The sequence below is a fragment of the Esox lucius genome, chromosome 21 (genome assembly GCF_011004845.1).
Source record: "Esox lucius isolate fEsoLuc1 chromosome 21, fEsoLuc1.pri, whole genome shotgun sequence".
In the NCBI taxonomy this organism is placed as follows: domain Eukaryota; kingdom Metazoa; phylum Chordata; class Actinopteri; order Esociformes; family Esocidae; genus Esox; species Esox lucius.
In genome coordinates this window covers 9498962-9515769 of record NC_047589.1, presented here as the reverse complement: position 1 = coordinate 9515769, position 16808 = coordinate 9498962, and the positions used below count along the sequence as shown (strand labels likewise).

Genomic DNA, 16808 nt, shown 5'->3' with positions numbered 1-16808 from the left:
TAATTTGCTTGTGTAAAAAGTATTCTGTTGCAAACCCACCGTTTTATCAGCAGCCAGAGTGACCGTTTCAGACAATTGTGCGGTAGAAGATGCCGGATCTGCAAGCACAATGGGCTGTCATGGTTACCTGTCATCAGAAGTTGTGAGGTCGGTTGAGCATACTGCCGATTGCATGTTCCCTTACACAACTTCTGACACTTACGGCATGGTGAATGCCAATCTTACAGGGGCCTTTTTACTGTCCTGGGCAAAAACTGCACCTGTGTTATGATCATACCTCTTGATATGCCAAACCTGTTCTTTGGAAGGGTTATCTTGGCCAAGCATACGTGCTCATTAACAGGCATGTAAAGAAAATTCTGCACAAGACTTGAGAATAATTATTTCAGCTCATGAGTCATGGGATTGACAGTTTACATTGACATTTCCGTTTAGTGTATATATTCAATGTAGACACTTTTGCATAAAAGTAAATGTTTCTACAACATTCACAATTAAGATATTGTGCAGGTTTGTGAACACTTTTATTTAAAATAGTTTAAGTGCTAAACCTAGCCGTTATGATAACTGGCTGCAATAAGCTCAAGTGGGACAGGAAAAGGCCAATCATTGCATTCCTTATTCAGTTCACATCACGACTTGCTGATTTATGATAGATTGCTTTTGCAGTTTAAATAAAGATTAGGGTTACAATCTGAATTAAGATATTCTTACGATTTTCATCTCTTTATATTGCATTGCTTTTCTCGTAGCCTATCGTTAAAAGTGAACTAAAGTTACTAAAATGATTGCTTTGATGAGATCTCTTGAGCATAACTTGATAAGCCCAAAATAGAGACTAATCACACCCATGAAACGTATAAAAGACATTAACTTGAGGAATACCTTTACCGGCAATAGCCTATTCTTCATTGTATGAAACTGAATGAACCAGGAAACCACTGTAGGATATTACATTCAGTCCTACAGGGTAGAATTTAAAAGAATTATTAACCAGGAGAACACGTTGGGGAGGTAGGCCTAGACCTACAGAATTCACTCAAAAATAAACGTCCCCACCCAGATGGATTGTAAAACCCCTAAGGAGCGGGCGCTTGTAAAGAATGAAGGCTAGTGGCTGTTGTCCATGGTGCCGATTTAACAAAGCCCGCTTGTGGTGCTGAACGGACAGCAAAGCTCTGACTCATGTCAGCACCTCAAATATCCAGTTGTCTTTTACTCACAAAGATGGACTTGTGAGGTTCAGCTCAAAGCTACACAGTCTTGTCACCTTGAAAGTATGAGGTTTGACTCTGTAAACTAAATTGCACTGTCAAATCTAATTGGCTACAGGAAAAAAAAATCGATCAATTATCAAAATCTGAATTAATAATAATCTTATAACTTTTTGTTAAGCTTTCAGTCCTTTTTGTATTGTGGACGATGGGTGCTGGTAGTGAACGTTGTGGATTTAATCAAGCCATGAATCCAGAGTTTTAAAGAATTTCCAGAACAGCGCAGAGGTGCCCTGGTGGAAAATTCTAATCATGTTCAGTCGCAAGAAACTTGATTATAAATTAAATTCACCCACGTGTTTTTTTTCGAAAAATTGCTTTTGTTAGAAAATTAATTAATTATGCAGAATGATATCTTCTGAGATTGGTAAGGGACCATAATTACGGGGTGGTCCTTGTTTGATGTAATTTTCAAACACTTTGACGGCGGTTCCTATCAAGCATGATATGATAATAAACAAAATGTACTGTTTACTGAGCACCTTTGATATAGAATAAATTGTACAGTTTACTAAGCAGCTTTTGTACAGGAATAACTTGCACGGGCAAGATTATTGTACTAAAATGATGTAAAAAAAAAACGTAACCTTCTCAAAATAATAACCATCACATAACATACGTAATTCTGATAAGAGGTTAAATACACGGATTTTCTCCTAGTGAACAGCCACGGTAATGGACGTATCTCCCCCATTTGTTGGATATGGTTCATTCCAAAACCACGGCTGTATCTCGTCGGTGCTGCTATCATTAACTGTAACCATACTCCACAAGTAACAAGTGAACACATGGAAAAGCGAACGATTGAGCGATCGGTCCGTTCTTTTTCAATGTAGGACTCGTTTATTCTGAGATGTGGGGTAAGTAATATCTGAAAGAGCATATTCAGTGCGTGGTTTAATATTTTGTTCTAATAATCTGCCGCAAGAAAAATTAAAAAAAATGAAGCGTTACCATATTGTTCCACATCTGACATTAAGACTTAAGGTTATGTGACGGTAAACTCAAACATATTTCATTTGCTTCGGCCAGACTTTCTGCCAAATTAGTCAAGTTCTGTTTAACTGACCAATGGGTAAAGCAACCGTCCGTTCAATGACCCTTTTCAGTTAATGTATGTCGTAAGTTTAATGGATACTTGTGGCGTAAGCTTTTATATCGTTGGGCAGTGGACTTTCTGACGAAGTTATTGTATATTATTGGCCAACGTTTCCCAAAAAGGGGTCAAGGAGAACTTGGCCTATCCACGGGTTATGTGCAAAGACTAATGGGACTATAGGCTTACTGGTAAAATGCACATGAGGAGGTACTTTAGTTGTACTCCAAGAATATTTTGGTAAAAAAGGTTGTAAGCCACTGTGAAGCTATGGTTGATATGAATGCCGGAAGACAAACCTTACTATTAATAGTAATATCCATAATAACCTTTACTATATTTAATTTTACCTGTTGAAATGTTGAAGTCTCTTCATTAAAAAATGAACCAAGACATCTAGCCTGTAATCATTCTACATAGGAAAGCTGTATGACTTGATGTTTGTTATTGCACCAGTGACAGTTAATACAAAGGGTATTTTGATTAAAAACCAGCTGCTGGAGACACACTTTCATCCTGAAATGAATCCCCTATTGTTCCTTGTTCGGGGGCATTACTTTGGACGAGTGTAGAGCACTATATAGAAAATAGGTTGCCACTTGGAAAAGAGAGATACTAATGAGGTGCACATGTGGAGAATGCAAATAAACCGAATGCATAGGAATTGCTACTACCCCTGTCCCCATGGGATGGAGAACGGATCTGTTTTCTAATGCGGTACAGTAGATGGACACGTGTAATGTCATTATATATACAGTATCGCATCATCCTAGACATTTCTTTCTATTGGACAGGTGTACAGGTTTATAGCACATATTTAGTGTCCTTACCAGTTCTGAAGGTAAACATGGCACAGAAAGGATGAAATATCATTAGAGAAGCTTTGCCAAAGCTTATTGTTAACTTGGGATTTCACTGTGATGAAGCACTCTCTTTTAAGCCCCACATTCAACAGCTTTACTAAAAGGCTTACACCTAAGCTGTTTTTTGTATTTCTTTAGGTGGTCTTGATTTTCATTTCAAGGTAGAAAAGGCTTTGTTCCAGCCACTGTTTTTGTTGCGTTTGTTGGATAATGGCAATATTGTGTTCATGGGTAATGGTAATACTGTGTTCATGAATGCCCCAGGGTCTTGCCTGTGTATACTAAACACATTCAATCACACTGCACTGATTTTTAACAAACACGAGACGCCCATCTTTAGCTGAATGGCGACAGGCTTGGTTGTACATTGTTTGTACCGGGCTGTCTTAAGGGAGCTGCCAACATATTTACGTCCTCAATTCACAACGCAGTGTCATGGACCCTACTGTCCAAGACAGCAAAACGATATTTAATATAATCAGCTAAACAAGAACGGAGTTGTGTTTTACAAGTACCTGAAATTAGATAATCTGAACACACATTTGCAAACTGCTCTTTTGAATTTTTCTGTGAAAGGGCCCTGTTTCAGGGCTTAGTGTTGTTTTGTCTTATGTTTCACTGCATATGTCTCTTTTTTGTTGGCCAGGTCCTACTTGACAAAAAAAAAAAAATCACAGTTTGACCTCTCTGTAATTTGAGAGGTGGGGCCTCCATGGATCAGATTTCCTTGTCCAGCACATCCCACAGATGCTTGATTGGATTGAGATCTGGGGAATTTGGAGGCCAAATCAACACCTTGAACTCACTGTGTTCCTTAAACCATTCCTGAACCATTTTTGCTTTGTGGCAGGGTGCATTATCCTGCCAAATTACGGTACCTGAGAGCGCATCTGGGTGAGAGAGTAGAGAGAAAGAGAGAGAGAGACAGTCTATGAGAGCCAGATTACAAGAGCGGGATTACCTCACCCCTACAGCTTGTTCCATGTTCAACACCAATGGAGTCAGGGCAATGGCAAGCTGAAAGCGGTCCGAAAGTGTGGTTACACTTTTCAAAACTTGACGCAGACAATGCTCGCTGCAGTATTTGTGATGCGAAATGCAAAGCTGGCCATGGCAACATGACTTACCTGAGGAAACACCGGGTCCTGGTCCAACACAAAGTATTTCTTAAAACTGAGCATGTACCGTATTTGATAGCATGAAAGCCAAGTTGCCACAGCAGCTGCAGCTGACGTTAGCACTACAAAAGTACTGAATTCCAGGTACCGTTACCAGTACCGGTTCAAATGCGAACGGTACCCAACCGTAGTACTGACCACTGCAGACCGGGAACACCCCACAAGGGCTGTAGTTTTGGTGATGCTCTGACCCAGTCATTTAAGCCATCACAGTTTGGCCCTTGTCGCTCAGATCCTAACGCTTGCTCATCGTGCTTCTAAAACATCAACTTTGAGGAAAGAACGTTCACTGGCTGTCTAATATATCCCACCCACTGACAGGTGCCATGATAACAAGATTATCAGTTGTATTCACCTCACCTGTCAGTGGTCATAATGTTATGGCTGATCGTATTACATACATACATTATCTTCAGTTTTGTTTTATCAGGTAAATACGACTGAGAACACATTCTAATTTTCAACAACAACCCAGAAGCAGTTAAGTTTAAACGCCTTGCTCAGGGAATTTGCAACAGACTTCTCACCTTGCTTGCTTGGGGATTTAATCTAGAAAGCTTGTCAGATGCTTCAGCTACTAGGTTAGTTTGAAGCCTACAGTAGTAAGTGAAAATCATACAATGCATATATTTATGAAGCAATCGTCACTCTGCATTGAATACAATTAGAAATTGTGTCATTTAGTAATTGCTTTTACAGTTCTTGTTTATTTTGTATTGTTGCTGTTACATTTTCACAACTCTTGGTAAAAACAACTCATAACATATCATTTAAACATGTGCCATTTCAAACTATAAACGCAAATTCCATTGACTATGAACAAATACCAATAACCTAATGTCACATTTTCACCTTTTTTCATCATTATTTTATCTAGAAAAATGTTAAACATTGCAATACAAGATCATTTTAAGTCATTGCCTTTTAAAATGTTGGGGTTAAGGAAAATAGGATTTTTAATGAGCACAATTGTTCCCAGGCATTGTAAAACACAAATTGTGTGGGTGGGCGTGTGTTTGTCCAAATATTTGAATCCCTTTTTGAATCCTAAATATGATTTATGGACTCAATTAAATTACCTCAAGTGTGTGTGTGTGAGGTCCATAGAGAGAGAGAGAGAGAGAGAGAGAGAGAGAGAGAGAGAGAGAAAGAAAGAAAGAAAGAAAGGTTTCAGCACTCCTAAGCACCTGTTGTATTATAAAGAAAAACACAAGCCACCCCAGGTTCTACAGAATGTCATTTGTGGTTAGCAGACGGCATTTTGGATCCTAGCTTTTTCAGTGAATAGCCAATGTTTGATTGTCATCTCAGATGTTTGTGCGTCCAATTTCATGGCTCTCATCTTACATCCTAATAAGCGAGAGAAGAGGCATGCACACAAACCCCACCCCCCACCCCCCCCACCCCCGATCGGTGGGCCCTTGTGTTGGTTGGATAGATCTTCATCATGGCCTTAGAGAGATATCGCAACATAGAGATTCCAAGTCTGAAACGGCACTCTATTCCCCATACCAGGAGTGTGTCAATAAATTGTGCACTGCAGTGTATAGGGTGCATGTACTCTGAAGTGGGGCACTATATTGGGAACATCGTGCCAATTAGGACGTGACTAGAGCGTATCTCGAACACAGCTAAGCACTCCCAGCAGATAGCCAGGCAGGGGGATTATGGATGAGCGCCGGTGTAATCTGATACACAATAGGTAATCACGCACATCAATCTGGGAGAGGCCCTGTTTTCAGTTCTGGGGAGCGGAACCGCCACAGTATCTTTGGAGCATGCACACCTCGGTGGAAACAAGCTGTCCCCAAAGCACCCTCATTTCAAAAGATGTGATCTATGCAGCGGAAGTGTGCCTGACTCCAGGGTTTCTGGACAATATTCACTCATCCAGAAAGTCAGTAATTTCTTACTTTAAATCAGTTAGGCATTCCCAAAGACAGTCGAGCGTAGTGGAATCTGAGTGGAACTGGAATCCCCTTTGAAATGTAATGGATAGTGTATACACCATTATGAATGAAGTAATTCACTTATATCTAACAAGTCGCATTAGAAAACACAACATAAATGTATTATGTATGACATTTAAAATCAACATTTATCAGTTATCTGGGTTGCAACCCTCTTCAAATAATGGGGAACCCCCTTGTAACCATAACAGAGCTCTTATGTGCAGAATGTTTTTTCACAGTTCTTATAACAATGGGGGAGTGGTATTCGTCCCTCACATGGGACTTGGTAACAATAAAGGGTTGTGAGGAGGAAATCTTTGAATGAGGTTTAGGGCAGTGCAGGTGAAAGAATTATGAACAACTTTGCTAGTTGATCAAAGGCCAGTTAAGGTTTCTTCATAGACACTCAGACGAAACCGCAGAATTCATTCTGAAGTGAAAAATGTAAACGCCCGGGAAAACAATGGTGCATTTTGCTATTAAATATATCCTTTCAGGTAGCCCACCACCAATAATTTATTTTTGTTACATCGCTAACCAACTACCTGAAAATAACAATGTTTCCACTGAAGTTTCAGAAAAGCTGTTCGATGACATACTAGCTAACATTTTTATGTCACTAATTATCACAACATTGACAACTTGATGATGAACTGATAACTATGTATTTCAAAAATTGTGTTGGATATGTCTATAATTAAATGTTCAATGCTATCATCCGAAATATCCAGCAGGAACAATTCCTTACTGGTCGTAAATAGAGTTGCCAAAATAAAAAGTGAGTTTATCTACTGACTTTTTAAATAATCCCTGCTGTCTCTCCGAAAATTACCCTCCACCCCCAACCCCCCCAAACCCCCCCCCCCCCCCCCCCGGTGTCCTCCCTAATTATTGTTGGAAATGGACAGGACCCTTTTTCTAACCAATCAACTGTCCCATTTGTTCCATCTGTTTTGCCCCTAATTTCAATTGCTTAGACTTGGATAGGCATTAGGAGCCACAATAGCCACTGCCAAAAACAGCTGCTACTCTTCCTGAGATGGGGTACACACTAACATAAGACATGACGTACAATGTCCTCTATAAGCATTGGCACAATTCTCAAGTCCAAACTGCCAGTGTTGATGTACACACAAGGCATATCAAAATACGATTACAAGATGAATATGAGGGAAAAGTACAGACTGTCACATTTCTGTCCATTTCAACTTGTGTTTTACCAACTAAGAATAACAGGACTTTCAGAGTTCCATGCCCCAATGTAATGCAAGCATATGTATTGGGACAATTGAACATGTATTAAAGCAAGCATACAGTCGCAAAATTCCTTGCATGCAATAACCACCAAACTCTAGGTATAAACTTGAGATGCTTTACTAAGCCATTTTGAGTTTCTGACTTCAGTCTCCTCTTCAGCAAGTAAAATGCATGTTCAATCTGATTTAAATGATATTGACTTGGTATGTCCAAAACATTTAGCATTTTTTACCCAGATTAATTCCTTGGCATTGGCAGTGTGTTTTTGGTCACTGTCTTGTTGCAGTGTGATGGGGCCGTCCAATGAGTCTAGTGGCATTTCCTGTATATTGGTAACCAAGACACTTCTCTACACTTCTGAATTAATTTTGCTGCTGCCATCATTCATTAAGTCATCCATAAAGATGAGTGAGCCTGGCAAGAAGCAGCCATGCATGCCAACGCCATGACTCCACCATGGCTCTACCTCCACCATGGCTCTACCTCCACCATGACTCTACCTCCATCATGACTCTACCTCCACCATGACTCTACCTCCATCATGACTCTACCTCCACCATGACTCTACCTCCACCAAGACTCTACCTCCATCATGGCTCTACCTCCACCATGGCTCTACCTCCACCATGGCTCTACCTCCACCATGACTCTACCTCCACCAAGACTCTACCTCCACCAAGACTCTACCTCCACCATGGCTCTACCTCCACCATGACTCTACCTCCATCATGACTCTACCTCCACCATGACTCTACCTCCATCATGACTCTACCTCCACCATGACTCTACCTCCACCAAGACTCTACCTCCATCATGGCTCTACCTCCATCATGGCTCTACCTCCATCATGGCTCTACCTCCACCATGGCTCTACCTCCACCATGACTCTACCTCCACCAAGGCTCTACCTCCACCATGGCTCTACCTCCACCATGGCTCTACCTCCACCATGACTCTACCTCCATCATGACTCTACCTCCATCATGACTCTACCTCCACCATGACTCTACCTCCACCATGCTTCACAGATGAGGTGGTATGCTTTGGATAATCTGAAGTTCTTCTCCAGTTTTGCTAACCCATCACTTTGATAAATATTCACCTCATATGTCCATATGTTCCAAATGGTACTGGCTAATCTCTACTTAAGTAATTCTAATCTACCTTTTTGTTTTTGGCACTGATAAAAGGTTTGCATCTTGTAGTGTGGCCTTAATTCTGTAATTCTGCTGCTGAAGTCTTCTGTAAACAGTAAATTGTGAAACTTTCACCCCAGCATTCTGGAGATTGTTGGTAATTAAACTGACACTTATTTTATGGTTGTTTCTTTAAGCTCTGCTATTTTTCCTGTCATCAACAGGTGTTGTTTTTTTTGGCCAACCTGGTTGTGGCCAAATGCTGAAGACACCAGTGTTTTTTTTTAGGATACTCCCCTTTAGTGCAGATGCAATTTTAAAGCTTCAGAAAAAATTAAGAGACCACTGAATCTTTTTCCAAAAAGGTTCAAAAGGAAGGTTTTGAGTGAGGAACCCGCCTTTAATTCCTTCTTGTGGCTGTGCATTTTCCAGCCTCTGGCCTTGAGGGTAAGCCCTAAATGGCACCCTATTTCCTATTTAACGCACTAGCTTTTGACTAGGGCCCAACTTGCAAAAGTAGTGCACGGAATGAGGAATGGAGGGCCATTTGAGAAGCAGCTCTAGCCTCTACCTCTGCTCCGGGTGCAGTTTAGCTCCTGGCCTTGTGTTTCCTGGCTGGGAGACACTACTTCATTTTACAGACCTGTACTTTTTCCACAGATGCTTGTGCGCGCGCACACACAAACACACACACACACACACAGAGAGAACACAGACACACACAGACAGAAACACAAAAACAAGTTTCGAGTGAGGAACCGAAGCGTTCAATTTGCAGTGGTCTCTTAATTTTAACCCTTCTGTTCCTCACTCAAAACCTTCCTCTTTGACTTTTTTGGAAAGGAAAGAAAAAGGTGCATTGGTGTCTTAATCTTTTTCCGGAGCTGTATACAATGAAAACACTACCCAGTGTAATCCAGTTCTTCTAATAAGATGTTAGTTGTCCTGTAAATACTTTTTTTCCCATTGCTCTACTGAGATAGTGTCATGTCTTGGCCCGGGAGGCCTGCCAGGAAGACCCAATGCCCTCTGTCTCTGATTTGGAGCACCGACACCTGTTCATTATGGTTCTTTCCCTCAGCTGTGTTCCTAATCGCTGTCCCTATTTAAGTTATTTATTTTCTCATGTATCTTGAGGGTCATAGTTTGGAACGTTTTGTTTTGTTTTCCTGTTTTAGTTCTGTTACATTTTTATTACTTTATTAACGTCCTCCATTCTCCCTGCGCCCATGTCCAGCCTCCATGTACAATGTTACAGACTTGTTTTATTTAAGAAGGCCTTGCGAACCCAGACTGTATGAGGACTTTTCTGCAAATGATCACACTGACGTTAACAATATCAGCATAATATGCGACATCTAATCATCTCAATCATATATCACCTGGATCATGGATACTCAATCCAACTCATCACTTTAAACAATAACATCATCACAAATACATTACCAGCTCTTTTACTTCCTATTCACTGTACCACCTATGATATTCTGATAGTGAGTTACTGTTCAAACTTACTGTTTTTTCTCCCCAATTTCATTCTAACCCAGTCATGACTTACGCTTTGTTTCATTCCAGCACAAGGTTGTTGTCAACGTTTTGTTCTAAAACATATCCAATGCCGTTTTGGGTGTTAACACACTGCTCGCTCAACCTAGAAGTCTAGACCACACTCGGCAGAATGAATGTACTCTCTGGAAATCTTCCTCGATAGACCGCCCAGGTGCCAAAGTCGCCACAAGGAGTCGCTAGAGCATGACGAGACAACTCAACCATGTTAGATTGCTTGCCAATTCCACCGCCCTTTTAGGGAACCCTGGGCTAATCCCTGCTGATGTTAACTTGTAACAGCTCAAAGATGTCATCATGAAAGAATCTCCAGGACTGGCTTAGGGTGGTCCAGAGTGCACTTCTCATTCTGTAAAAACCTTTCCCACTTTCTCCACCTAAAAAACACGAACAGCTGGATGTACGTATGCACTGATGAGCCAAAACATTATGACCACTCACAGGTGGATGAATAACATTAATATTGTCTCCTAACAGGGCACATGTCAAGATCTGGGTGGATTAAATGGAAAGCAAACAATCAGTTTCTCGCAGTCACCATGTTGGATGCAGGAGAACAGGGCAGGAGTAAAAACCTGACTTTGACAAGGGACAAATTCATATGGTCAGACAACCAAGCCAGAGCATCTGGCACTGTAAGTACCTACCAACAGTGGTCCGAGGAGGGACAAAACACAAACCAGCGACAGGGTGTTGGGCACCCAAGACACATCGATGCGCGAGGGCAACAAAGGCTATCCCGTCTGGTCCGAAACGACAGAAGATATTCTGTGGAACAAGTCACGAAACATTTTACGATGGTTACGGGAGGAATGAGTCACAAAACACAGTGCATCACACCCTGCTTCTTTTGGGGCTACATTGCCACAAACCGGTGTGAGTGCCCATGATGACTCCTGTCCACGGTTGAAAGCATCTACAATAGGCACGCGAGCATTGGAACTTGACCTGGGAGCAGTGGAAGGTTGCCTGGGAAGTTTACAGCGGGACGTTTGGCACCAGGATGCACTGTGGGAGGACAACAAACCGGTGGAGGCTGTGTGATGCTCAGGGAAAAGTTCTGCTGGGAAACCCTGTGTCCGGCAATTCACCGACCTAAACATCGTCGCAGACCGGGTACACCCATTCATGGCAATGGTATACTCTGATGGCAGTGGCTTCTTTCAGCAGGATAATGTGCCCTTCAACACTACACACATTGTTCAGGAATGGTGGTTTGAGAGGATTTCGGGGTGTTGCCCTGGCCTCCAAATTCCCTAGATGTCAATCTGATTCATGCATCCGATCCATGCCTTGGCAGGTTCATGATGTTTTAGCAGCACGCAGAGGACCAACAGCATATTAGGCAGGTGGTCAAAATGTTTTGGCTCATCATTGTACATCTATTCATACAGCTCTAGAAAAAATTAAGAGACCACTGTACCTTTTTCTTTCCTTTCCAAAAATATTGAAAAGAAAGGTTTTGACTGAGAAACAGAAGGGGTTAAAATTAAGAGACCACTGCAAATTGAACACTTCTGTTCCTCACTCAAAACCTCTCTTTTCAACTTTTTTGAAAAGGAAAGAATAAGGTGCAGTGGTCTCTTAATTCTTTCTGGAGCTGTATATTCATACACATATATCAGAATCAGGACATTTCACAACACTCTAGGAATTTGTTCTGGTCTGTTGGTGCAGCAATTTAGTACGAAAGAAATAAAAACAAATAAGAATAGAGGACTGAACATTAAAACAGCAGACTGAGCATTAATAAATTAATAAGAAATGTACTACAAAATTTGTAAGGAGCAAGAATTGTCCAGTTGAGGGTTGTGTATTCATGTGGGGAGGGTTATAGATTTGTTCAGTTGAGGGTTGTGTATTTATGCGGGGAGGGTTATAGATTTGTCCAGTTGAGGGTTGTTTGTGTATGTGGGGATCAGGCTATAGTCAGTTTGGCTCCAGGGGCATGTTCATGAGGCCTACTGCTGTAGGAAACTGTTCTTGTGGCAAGAGGTTTTGGTACTGACAGACCTCAACTTTCTACCAGAGGGGAGAGTTCTGAATAGTCCATTTCCAGGGTGAGAGGGATCAGCCCTAATCATTGCCGCTCGCCTCCGCGTCCTGGAGGTGTGTAGGTCTTGTAGAGGCGGCAGATTGCAGCCTGCCTTTGTCCTTGGCAGTGGCTGCAGTGTACCAGACGGCGAAGGAGGAGGTCAGGATGGAATCTATGATGGCAGTGTAGAAGTGCACCATCATAGTCTTTGGCAGGTTGAACTTTTTCAACTGCCGCAGGAAATACATCCTCTGCTGTGCTTTCTTTGTGAGTGAGGTGAAGTTCAGCTCCCACTTGAGGTCCTGGGAGATGGTGGGGCCCAGAAAGAGAATGGACTCGACAGAGTCGACTGGGGAACCACCCAGGGTGATGGGGGGGGGGGGGCGGGGGGGGGCTGGGTTTCTCCTGAAGTCCACTGTAATCTCTTTAGGGCATATAAGAAAATCAATGAGATAGTAAGCGATGAACACACCTCTTCTTGAATACTAAATAATTGAAAGCTCTGTCTTGTTACTTTTTTCAAAGTATGCGAAGGCAGCATCTTACCGAATTGTAAATCATTAATAGTTGACCCTTGCTACTTTCACCTAATCTTAAATTGTCAAAAGTTCTGCTTCTCGAATGCGAGATTTTGCTAGGAAGCCCCGAAGGCAGTGCAAATTGGCTACCATCATCTGGGCAGCGGGGAGGCATTGTAAACGGGGACATCGCACTCTGGTCACACTCTAGCAACTCCCTCAGGCGGCTCGGGCTCCTGCAAAGTGTAACTGAGGTCATCAGGTGAGTGGAAAAGTGAAATAGCATAATTGATATGCACAACCGCCTACAAGGAATGTCTGTTGAGATTTAACAGGGCCACAGAAAGTGCAATTATGTATTATGAAATTGGAGAGGAGAAAAAAGGGAGTAGAAAGTGGACACGAAAAAGAGAGAAGTGGTGATGTGCAGGATGCAGTGATGTGTCGTTTGCATCTAGTGGACTGTTAAAAGATCATGCAGCGTTACCAAAAACAAGACCAAAAACAGGCTTTAGTTTTGAATCCAAGGTTTAAGTCGAAACGTGATCCAAATGATCTGGTTTTGGATTAATTGTATATGCCACACACACAGGATTAACAGGGTGACGTACTGTACTCCAAAACCCAAACATGTAATAGTACTGCAGGTCAGACTCTGAGGTGCTGTTCAATGCGGTTTGCTTGAGTAACTTCAGGTGGGAAAGAGTGAACATGGCTCTTTATAAAACTGCACGTACCTTTTTATTGGTTCAGTATTTGAGGACATTGATCAGACCCATGGTAGCATGTGTTGAGGGATATCTGTGTCTATAATAGCTTTATGTTAGCTGATTAAATAGCGATGACTTTCAATTCTCCTCCACCTTCTAACCATGAGAGGATTGTGTGCATGTTGTTGACATTGGCTCCCTGATTGTCTCTCTCATTACAATAAAGGGCAAGACACCATGCTTAGTTCTGGACCAGCTATAGCTGTCTAAGGATTTTCGTAGCAGCACCAGACCATATGACCGGGCATTTTTCAATATAAGATGTGCCTGCAGGGCTTGTTTGATCAAGTTTTATGTTAGGAATGCTGAGCACCTATTTATAACAGACATCTCCCCATTCTAACCATTGGGTCAATAATGCTTCGATATATTACAAGCAAAGGTGACACAGAGAAGCTTAATCTCCTCAAATTGTTGCATGGTCAACACAATCCTTTCTAGTTAACTTTGGTTTTAATTGGTAAAAGATGATAAAACGTAAAGTGTGTGTGTGTTATCAGAAACATTATTGCTAGAAAAAAGTTATATTGATTCAGTTATAATAGTTCAATTAAATGTAGCTGACTTAATGTAAAGGTACTCATCACAAATAAGGAATGACGGGAAAAGGAGAAGAACTAGTTAATGGTTCGGCGTGATGACCTTGATTAAACAATGGCAGTGTTAGGAATGCAAGCCCGAATTCTGTTTTAACTCAGTTCTTGGCTTGGACCAGATTTATCCAATTCATTCAGCTCTCTACACCACACACAACAGTGGCACTGTAAAAATGAATTATATAGGAGGCAAAACAAGGCTAGTATACTGTACATAACGATAAAGGACTTGAAATTATTATATCTGCTGGGCGGTGTATCAGTGAACAATCCCACATTAAGATATATAATATAGTATTGCAGACCCCATAGGGTCTTTGAGAAATACAGTATAAGTATAGGCTATAGCATTTTTAAATCCCCAGGCAATTCCAAAATGATGTAACACTAACAGTGACATTTAATTCCCACTGACACCACATTAACCTAAAGTTTACTATCAATTTAGCCGCAGAAACAAACATTTTGTAGTCAGATTGAATGTGTTTTATTTGTCAAGTGCACCGAATAACATCGTTCTGAACAATGAAATGATTGTGACATGGCACACAACATCGCCGTAGTAATTAAGAAATATATAAAGCAAAAATAACAGTAAAAAAAACATAACAATAGGGACTACAAGCAATATCAAATAATGTAGAAATGGGAATATGGACAGTATGAATAGGAATCTTAAATATTATAAATATAAGTGTAGTAGGGCCTATAAATGGATACATTATAATGTTCTAATGTCCACTGAATGTACATAGAAAGTGACTTAGAGTATATGAAGTGTTCATGTGCTCAATAGATCAGTGTGGCTGGTTGAGGAGCCTTATGATCTGTTTGGAAAAACTGTTTGTGAGTCTGGAAGTGCGTGTCCTGATGCTCTGGTTGTGTCTGCCAGATGGCTGCAGTGTGAACAGACCATAGCCTGGGTGGCTGTAGTCTTTTATGATGTTCCGTGCTTTCCTAAGGCATCGTGTATGGTAGATACCGTTCACGGAAAGCGTATGGCAGCCGATGATGCGCTCTGCTGTCTTCACCAACCTCTGGAGGGCCTTGCGGTCAGCAGTGGAGCAGCTGCCGTACAAGGCAGTAATGGAGCCTGAGAGGATGCTCTCAGTGGTGCACCTGTAAAAGTTGGTGAGTTGTTTTTACAGATATGCCAAACCTTTTGAGTCTCCTCCGGAAGTTTAGGTGCTTTTGGGCAGTTTTTACCAGTCTGCTTGCCTGGACCAGGTGAGGTCATCTTTGATGAACACAACGAGTCAGAGACTCTCCACTTCAGCTTCATCGATGTGTATGGGGGTGTGATCCGTCCCTGCCGCTTCCTGTTTTCCAAGTCACCTACTTCTTCTCTGTATTCGGTTTAAACATTATTAAAGATGATGTTGGAGCTTTGTGTGGCCTCACCGTCATGGGTGACCAGGGAGTACGCAGCTCTGAGGGACTCCGATGCTCAGGGACAGTGCAGAGGAGGATAGGTTGCCCATTCTCTCTTATGGTGAGAATGGGCAACGAAGAGCATCCTAACGTATGTGTCACCCTTTTCCAGGTGAGAGAGGGCAGTGTGTGCAGTCAGGGTGATGGTATCATCTGTAGATCTGTTGGGGGGGGGTATGCAAAGAGGTCAAAGTTGTCAGGAAAGGTGGAGCAGATTTGGGTTCTGACCAGCCACTTAAAGCACTTCATGATGATGGTGGTCAGTTCTACCGAATACAGGTAGTCATTCGGGCAGGTGATAGAAGGTTTCTTTGGTACGGGGACAATGGTGGGGAAGCAGGTGGGGACTGCTGACTGAGGCAGAGACAGGTTGACTGCTGGCCGGCACACCCCCCTGAGAACACGGCCTGGAATGCCATCTGGCCCTGGTGACTTCTGAGGGTTCACTCTTTTAAAAGCTCTCCTCACGTCAGCTGTGGCTGGATTCCTTTCATCCAGAATAGTACACTTCCAGTATATCATTGTAGCTCAACTTCTTCTATTTTAAATAACGATAAATATTCCAGATGAATTGGTTTTCCACAAATGGCCTTCACGCTCATTCATGACTAATTTCTTCTATTTCGAATATCTCTAGGATCCCAGTTTCTCTCTGCATTAATATAAAACCAAGGTTTTAACGGCTCCATAATGTATTCAAAGGAGTTCTTTTCAAATGTGATGCAATATCAGTCAGAATAAATGCAAATCAAAAGATGGGAGTTGGACATTGGAACTGAATATTTATGATCTTAGTCCATAAAACAATAGCAATGGAGTACCTTGGTGGCTTATTAACTGAAGATCACAATCACGCGTGAAAGTAGTAGACAGGTTACTTGACAGTTGAAATGAGACTCTCAAACAGCTTTCTAGTGGCGTGAGCAAATTACCAAACAGCCTCTATCACTCTCGTACGACCCACAAGAACACAATGGTGATTTCACACAGGGAATCCAGTGAAGACAATCTGAATAATGATCTGCATAAAATTATTCCCCTTCAATTCCCTTTAGTTTCCTGTGCTTGTGGCTAAACCCCTTTCTTTGATATTCTTGTGACATCTGTCATGGCCCTATTAAGTGTCAGGTAGTCTG

General features: G+C 41.7%; 1 protein-coding gene across 1 annotated transcript in view; it reads left to right on the top strand.

Moving 5' to 3' along the window:
* Positions 1–1976: 1976 nt before the first annotated feature.
* Positions 1977–16808, top strand: part of htr5ab (5-hydroxytryptamine (serotonin) receptor 5A, genome duplicate b) — a 44699-nt gene continuing 29867 nt past the window's right edge. Inside the window, exon 1 of the mRNA XM_010885478.3 lies at positions 1977–2134. The gene's annotated coding sequence lies outside the window, so the exon portion shown is untranslated. The remainder of the gene's footprint in view (positions 2135–16808) is intronic.